Consider the following 8,752-nt stretch of genomic DNA (forward strand, 5'->3'; position numbering starts at 1 on the left):
AATTGCACATATAAAAAGTATAAATATATATAAAGGCTGAGAGAGTGGGGGTTGTTCAGCCTAGAGAAGAGAAGGCTTCGGGGAGACCTTATTGCAGCCTATCAGTACTTAAAGGGGGCTTATAAAAAAGATGGCGGCAGACTTTTTAGCAAGGCCTGTTGCGACAGCACAAGGGGGAATGGCTTTAAACTAAAGGGGGGTAGATTTAGACTAGATATAAGGAAGAAATTTTTTTACATTGAGGGTGGTGAAACACTGGCACAGGTTGCCCAGAGAGGTGGTGGATGCCCCATCCCTGGCAACATTCCAGGTCAGGTTGGATGGGGCTCTGAGCAAGCTGATCTAGTTGAAGATGTCCCTGCCCACAGTAGGGGGGCTGGACTAGATGACCTTTAGAGGTCCCTTCCAACCCAAACTATTCTACGATTCTATGATTCTATAAAACTAGAAAACAGCCAGCAATTCTTCATTACTTAGAGATTTGGGTTGTTGTGGGTTTTTTTTTTTTTTAATCAAGCCTGGCCATCTTTCTAAAAGATAGGCTTTAACCTATCAAGGAGGAATGAATCTTGATGCAAGAATCATGGTGAATATGTCTGCACAGCCTCTTGCAGACAGACACAGGCCAGTTCTGCTTGTTCTTCCATTCAAGCAGCTGCAAATGAACTCCAAACTGAGGCTATTAGCTTAGATTCTGCATCCAGCTAATGTACCCCTATTGCTTCCAATCGAGAACCAGGTCCGAATGCAGAGAGAGGGTGAGCCTGTTTCTGCCTGTGATCATATCTCACATACCAGCAACAGCCTGATACAGGAGGTCGGACCATTGTGGCTTTCAGGTTTTGCAGGGAAAAAAGGAATAGGAGAAGGCAAAAGGGATGCAAAACAGGAAACAAAATTTGCACTGAACATTAAAAGGACAGCTGAAAAAGAAAAAAATTGCATTCAAAAGCAAGCATGTGTCTCTTCTGACCATATTATCCACAATATTGCATAGTCGTATTTTTTGTATGCCTCCCCCTGCAACAACAGAAGGTAATCAAAGGGATTGTCTCTTTAATCAGCACATAAATCTGTTTACACACAAGGGTTTGATTAAACAAATACTGCAGTTCAAAGGCACAATTCAGCAGGGAAACTGACATCTCTAATAAAAATCTGGTTGGCAAAGAAGCAAGAGTATAGTGGAGGGTGAAGAAAACTGGTATTATCAGTAACCACTCCCCATATAGTAATTTAGTTGTTCTTATTTACTGCAGCACAGAAAAATTCCCCAGCTCTCCGGATCTGCGTAAGGACTAATGTGTGAAGTGCAGTCCTCTTTTCTTGCTGAATCTTCCAGAGTTAACCTGTGCAGTCTCTCATTAATAATACTGTGACTTTGTCCCATAAAGTAATTAATAATCAATCCCAAGAAGGGCTGGAGGTAGTTTACTTACAGTAGAAATGTTTAAGTACCAGAAAGCTTAAAAAATGCATTTCACACATCAAGAGCTACATACATGCATCTCAATTCATGACAGAACGAAGTCATTGCATTTCACTATCAGTTGCAATCCAGCCTCGCCACTGCTCACTCCAGCCTCGCTGCTGAATTGCTAGAGAAACAATTTCTCAACTTCAACAACAAAAGCTAAGTCAAAATAAGACATTTAACATAAAACTGATGTACAAGTGTTCATCAAAGTAACAATGGCAAAAGCCTAAATCGATCACATATTTGCAAACTAGTACATTGGGGAACTGCAATTTTTGTAGAAGCAGACATTAACATAACATGAAAAAAATCCCTCAGAAATCTACCTTTAAAGGTCTATAAAGAACTATTTTTTTTTAGACAGATGGATAACAAGAAAAAAACCCAAACCTCAAATTCCATTGGATTGGAAACATCTAGAATATTTGTGAAGTGAATAATTTGGTAACCTTTACCTAAAGCAGAGATTTAGGGAATAAGCAGAGTAATAATTAGTCTTTTCTTAATCTTTAAAGTGAAATGTGTAAAACTGACTATAGTGGTAGAAGAAGTCAACTGAAAGATTTATTTCACATAAAGGGCCCAATGCAAATATTGTTCATGTGAACTAGCCTTTTTGCTGCACTTGAGAAGGAAAAAAAGAAACTACTCAGAATTGCTATACAAATAGAATTCCCCTGAGAAAAGCCAAAAGATTCATCCCAGCATGTGGCCATTATGAACTGTACCTTTAAAGTATCTGTTTTGCTATATCATATTAAAATGTTGCCAGCTGGTTTGGAAAACATGTTTTTAAAATACTGTGAGACGGTAGGTGGTTCCTAGATGTTACCGCTGCAGAGCAATGCTTTGCTAGTTCTGTATATTACATAAATGGTTGCTCTTGGAGAAATGCCCATTACCAACTGCCCGCAGAGCACTCTGATGCTGGAGTCTGTGTCGAGTGGGATGCATCCGGGCTCTCATTTCCATTGAAATCAGTGGCTAAATACCTCTGTGAATATGGTGTTTATGGTTAATATCACTGATTGGAGCGATAGCTAGTAATTAAGCTGTGTTTCAATGGCCATGCATTCTGGCACCCTGCACAATACAGACCATAGACATGCTATGCATTAAATGTTGTTTCAAGTCTAGTATTTGTGCTTGAACAAGAATTTTTGTTTTACAACAGCATCTTGATTTAAATTATCACTACTTTACCCTTCACACGTTGTCCCTATTGTTAACTATATAAAATGAGAATCTGAATACATCCATCTTCAACTTTGTGCTTTGGTCAGATGTTTAAAACCCTCTATTTTGAAGCTGCTACTTGGGTTTCTGTAAGCTGTATTCAGATCACCCCTGAACTCTCTCTCTTGTAGTCTGAATAAGTGAACTAGAATCTCGTGTTACAGTATGCTGTAGGCTCAACTCTTTATAAGTAGCCTAAAGTTAAAAAATATTTTGCACATATCTTTAGAAATTGCATATTTTGGCAAATACTTGATGCATAGGACAGTTTGGAAAGCAGTGCCTATTCGTAGCACTGTGTGCCAAATTTTCAAAGAATCGTATTTGCAAACTATGGGTTTTCAGGCTTCTTGAGCAAGCCCTGCACCACTGCTAGTGGGTGTCTAATCCAGGGACAGCGAGTGTTCTGAACATGTAACTGCTTTTATGCAAGAACCTAACTGTTCCTAGTGGATAGTCTGCAGGTGTGACAAGACTTATCTCCTTGTTTTTCAGTTTAGTGGTGGTGATGCCTTAGAGTTTGCATGCGGCAGTTTTTATTAAAAAATCCATAAAGCACAGACAGCTTATGAAAACTTTCATATTTATTCAATATTCTGCATGCACAACCATGCCCTTTGCAATGCTGCTTTTACAAAGTAGAGAGGTTTATAAATAGAAAAGAAAATGCGCATAATCTACAGGAATCTTTTTTTTTAAGACACTCTTCTTTTTGCTAGCATAATGACTGTCTATTTCACTTCTTTTTTTGAGCTCTTTCTTGCTGAGCATCCTGTATCTCCTTATCTAGCACAGACCCCTCTTAGTGGGAAAATAAAATAACTCCGACTCCAGTTGTTAGCAAGGTTCCAGTACCACAATTACACACAGTTGTGTTTATAGCTGTGCATAAGCATTTGCAGGAACATGACTCTCTCTCAGATGGCAAAATGCAGTCACTCTCCTTTTTGCCATATCATTATCCTAAAAGGTGATAATTAAAATTATTTCAAAGTTCAGATTTAAATAACATTTTGATTACTTATGGACTGTTCATTATTGCCATATTTTGAAATTTCTCTCATTAGCTTTGTATTCTATAAACAAATTAGTATGTTTTATTGTTAATAACTCTAAATAGAAATAATTTTCATAATCTGTACACTGGATGTGTCAAACTGTACAGATTTTTTTTTTATTTCACTTTCTGAACTATTCCATCTTTCTGGCTTAATGTAATTATGCACCTTCTTTCAGAACAAAAAGCAAGCTATTTTGAACTCTGCTGAGAGCAAATATAGCTCTTTAGCAGCCCTGAACTATAAAGGAGTAAGATGAAAAGTTAAAGCACACATAGCTTGCTGAAGAAAAACATTTTCTGATTAAAATGGTGAAGGAGGTAGCGTTCTTTAACTATAATACAAAACATCAAAGATCAAACATTACAGTCAAAATGCAGGAATTCTGTGTTAGCTCTCCAGATCAATGTGATTGTTACAGATGTTTTCATTCTTCTGCTTCTTGGAAGTATTTCAAACTGTTTCAATTTTAGCTATTGCACATAACAATTCTGGTGGGAAAAATCTTTTTTCAACTGATTTTTTTAAAAAGTGTTCAATTCAACGACTTTAAGATCACAGTTGACCTGTGCCAATGCTTCCCTAGCTAGATTGTGTTTATGGCAGACCCATCTCACAGACACATTCTGTGTTCACGCTGCCTGCAAATTGTATCGCAATGAATGAACTGTGGAGAAAACCCCAAGTGCTTATGTTCCCTTAGAGTGATTCGGTTGCACTGCCCATTGGTGGAAAAGAGAGGGAGGCTGAGAACAGTGTGGTCTCCCTTCTGGCCCATTTATTCAACTTGGTGGCTGAAAACATGCAAAGAGTCTGAGAAGAAAAGGACTGCAGCAGTAATGGTGTCCTGCTGAGAAATGTGAAGTCCTCATCTCTTCTTCTATTACATATCGCTGGTAAACCAGTCAAAATATAACAGAAGTTAAAAAGTCAAACTCTCTATGATCAGGAACTGTCCCAGCTGTGGGTGCAGGAAGCCTTTAGGTCTTGTCTCTTAGAGAATGGTTATGAGAGATTATCCCGTGGAGCAAGGTGTCTTCAAAACCTGGCTTCCTGATTCATGGAAAGTTCAGGAAGGTTGGGGTTAAAAACCCGAAAGAAACTCCACCTCCAGAGCCGTTGTTTCTGGAAATACTGTGAGGTATCAGCATATATGGAGTTTGGCTGGAGGAGGTTTCAGAGCAAGCCTGTCAGGGCAGTTTATCTTTCTCACGCTCTCTTGCAGGCTGCCTAGGACCCCAACAGGCAACTTAACAGGAATGTGCAGGCTGCTGTGGCCCTATTCAACGGTGGCTTTGTTCAAAAATCATTCCATGAGACCTTCTCACCAACTGCCGTGATCTTTCATGCTACAGGATCTTCACTTCACTGTCATTTATAGTCAAACATCTGTAATGATCTGGGAAATTTTTCCACTTGCCTCCTATAAATTGCTTAGTATTGACAACTCATTATATGTAACAGCTAGATTAAAAATCACGAATCCCCACATTTCCAATATTTGCTTCCTCTGTGGCTTTTTAATTACATTTAGAATGCAGTTCCAAGGGCTAGTGAGAGACCATAAACAACAATATTCATTAAACCTTGACAATCTTGCATTTAAATGGAAGCAACCCCTTGGGCAACAAAATACACCAACACCACCAAATCACATCAAAGAAAAGTGCCTGCTGGTTATAAGACTACAAGGTAGGAAGGTGAATCCCTTGACAAAAGATATAGAAAACTACACAGCAAGGAGGTAATTTGGCAAAAAGGAGTTAAAGCCAAAAGCAATCAGCTTTTTACAGGAGTGAAAGAGAGAGTTAGAGATGCAAAAAAGAAACCATGCACAGAGACATAAAGATCCTGCACTCCATAACTGAGTGTGACAGAAGTTCAAAGACCTCTTGGTGGGGAGAAGAGGCCAGAGCATGTTGCGCACATTTCTGAATGTCTAATGTAGATACATACATTGTCTTTTGTACCATCAATCTACAGACAAGGATATTTGGATTAGAAACCATTTATAGGCTCTGTATTTGTTTAAGCTTCAGTATTATTTATTCTTGGAGGCTTAAATAGTACAAAATTCCTGGAGACTTAAGCACCTCAAAAATTTGAAACGCTTGGAAAGGTTATGCTGAAGTTAGAGAAGAAGATATTCCTGGGCAGAATTCCCAAATCACAAGAAAGGTCCAGCCCCTTAGCTCTCAGGAAAAAAAAAAACAGGACCTCGATGCATGGGACTGGGACAAAAAAGCTCGTTGCTCAGTAGAGGAAGAGAATTGACCTGATCCAGAACATCATCCAATAGGAAAAGCATGGGTATATGTTTCAATATGCCGTTGTCCTTGTCTTTCTTCCCCACCAAAACGCAGCTTGTCCTTCATAAAATGAAAATAGGAGCCATATTCTAAACAATAAAAGCAGGATGTCCTTCCCACAGAAATAAATCCCACAGGTCATAAACCTGAGGAACTCATTGCAAAAGGATGCTTTGAAGGCTTTACATGAGCATGAAGGGAGGCCAGACAACCACATTTTAAAAAAAACCTTCTGATTCTCTCCCCCATCCCACCGGGGGGGAGTGAGCGAGCAGCTGCGTCATGCTTAATGGCTGGCTGGGGTTAAACCACAACAGTCCTTTTTGGCAGGCAGGTGTTCAGCCATCTCCAGGAAAGCAGGGCTCCATCACACGTGATGGTTACTTGGGAAGACAAACGCTATCACGCCAAACGTCCCCCCTTTCCTTCTTCTTCCCCCAGCTTTATATGCTGAGCATGACGTCATATGGTGTGGCATATCCCTTTGGTCAGCTGGGGTCAGCTGTCCCAGCTGTGTCCCCTCCCAGCTTCTTGTGCCCCCCCAGCCTACTCGCTGGTGGGGTGGTGGGAGAGGCAGAAAAGGCCTTGACTCTGTGTAGGCACTGCTCAGCAGTAACGAAAACATCCCTGTGTTATCAACACTGTTTCCAGCACAAATCCCAAACATGGCCCCATACTAGCTACTATGAAGAAATTTAACTCTATCCCAGCCAAAACCAGCACAATCATCCCCTTCCCATCTCCTTCCTGCAGTGCTCCCTGTTGTAGTCTTAGGCAGCAAAGCAGCCAAATAAGCTCCAGAAAGTGCTGTTGCTGTGGCTCTGCCCTGGGACTTAGCAGCAGGGGGGAGCCAATGCTGAAGTCAGCACAGTCTCATGCAAGCGATCTGTAAGTGAGCAGCAGCAGGTTACAGTGAAGTCGTCTAAGGGTTCACCTGCCCGTGCAAACCCAGCTTCCAGCACAGTTCCATGCAGCTTTTGCTGTTCACAGCAGCTGAGCTAATACCGATAGCTAGCCTGAAACTAGCTCTGAGGAGCTTTTATCTTACTGTAAATAGGCCCTTTTCAGCTTCTCCATGACTCAATTACCCATTGGCAGAGGCAACTAGAAAAAAATGAGTTAAGCATGTTTTTTACCTCAAGGGTACTGTGTGGATAAATATATTGAAGATGATGGAGTGTGTGCTCAGACACTGGAGCAATAGAGACCAAGCTAATGTCTTCTTTGTTTGCTTTCCATTCTCTTCTTACATTACCTTCCACTGCCCCCACCTCCTACCAAGACAACTACCCTCTGGCTTTGGAATTAAATTAAGATTTTTTAAAAGGGGGGGGGAGGGGGGGGGAACAGAGTGCCTCCCTTTTCCTTTCTTTTATTGCCTACTGATCCCAAATGCCACTTGTGAAGATTAGTACGAGTACAAAAAATTCGATTTACCGATGCAAACACGCACAAATTTTTGCTCCAAGTCTCAATAGCCATGCAAGGCTGAGAATGACAAATGAACAATATAAGAGGACTTTCAATTATACATAACAGATAACCCAACATTGTTTATGGAAAATGTGTTTAGGTGGAATAATAGGCAGGTAGATACAAACTAGATTGAGAACAAAATGCAAGCCTTTGTCAATTTTCTGTCACACTAAACTACTGAAACATTCAATAAGAGCATGCTATAGAATAATTAATAGTCAAAAGAAAAAATAAACTACAAATGCCTGAAGAAATGTTCTTTTCCTTCAGTTTCTATCATGAGCCTAAAACAAATTCTGAATATTAATGTATCGAGAGAGAAAAAGCAATAGACAAAGATGTTATATTGGTTATCTCTGTTCTTTGCATATCAAAAATGAGAAGTATGTTATTTTAGACAGTAATGATTTCATACTAAACAGAATATGAGAAGTACACAAACAACACTTTAAAATATCACCTGATTCCTAAAGCTAGAAATTCAATGTAAGAACAAAAATATGTCAATTAAAAAAATTCCCCATAATCCATGGGGAAATGTTTAGCGACCTGCTACACCACTTAGACACTCACAAACCTATGGGGCCGGATGGGATCCACCCAAGGGTCCTGAGGGAGCTGGCAGAAGTGCTCACCAAGACATTTTCGATCATTTATCAGCAGTCCTGGCTAACCGGGGAGGTCCCAGTTGACTGGAGTTTAGCAAATGGGATGCCCATCTACAAGAAGGGCCAGAAGGAGGATCCGGGGAACTACAGGCCTGTCAGTCTGACCTCGGTGCCGGGGAAGGTGATGGAGCAGATCATCCTGAATGCCATCACGTGGCACGTACAGGACAACCAGGGGATCAGGCCCAGTCAGCATGGGTTTATGAAAGGCAGGTCCTGCTTGACTAACCTGACCTCCTTCTATGACAAGGTGACCCGCTTAGAGGATGAGGGAAAATCTGTGGATGTGGTCTACCTGGGCTTCAGTAAGGCCTTTCACACCATTTCCCACAGCATTCTCCTGGAGAAACTGGCTGCTCATGGCTTGGACGGGCGTACTCTTCGCTGAGTGAAAAACTGGCTGGATGGCCGGGCCCGAAGAGTTGTGGTGAAGGGAGTGAAATCCACTTGGTGGCCAGTCACAGGTGGTGTTCCTCAGGGCTCAGTACTGGGGCCAGTTCTGTTCAATATCTTTATCAATGATCTGGA

This window comes from Pygoscelis adeliae, unplaced genomic scaffold (assembly GCF_000699105.1).
Source record: "Pygoscelis adeliae isolate BGI_AS28 unplaced genomic scaffold, ASM69910v1 Scaffold42, whole genome shotgun sequence".
In the NCBI taxonomy this organism is placed as follows: Eukaryota; Metazoa; Chordata; class Aves; order Sphenisciformes; family Spheniscidae; genus Pygoscelis; species Pygoscelis adeliae.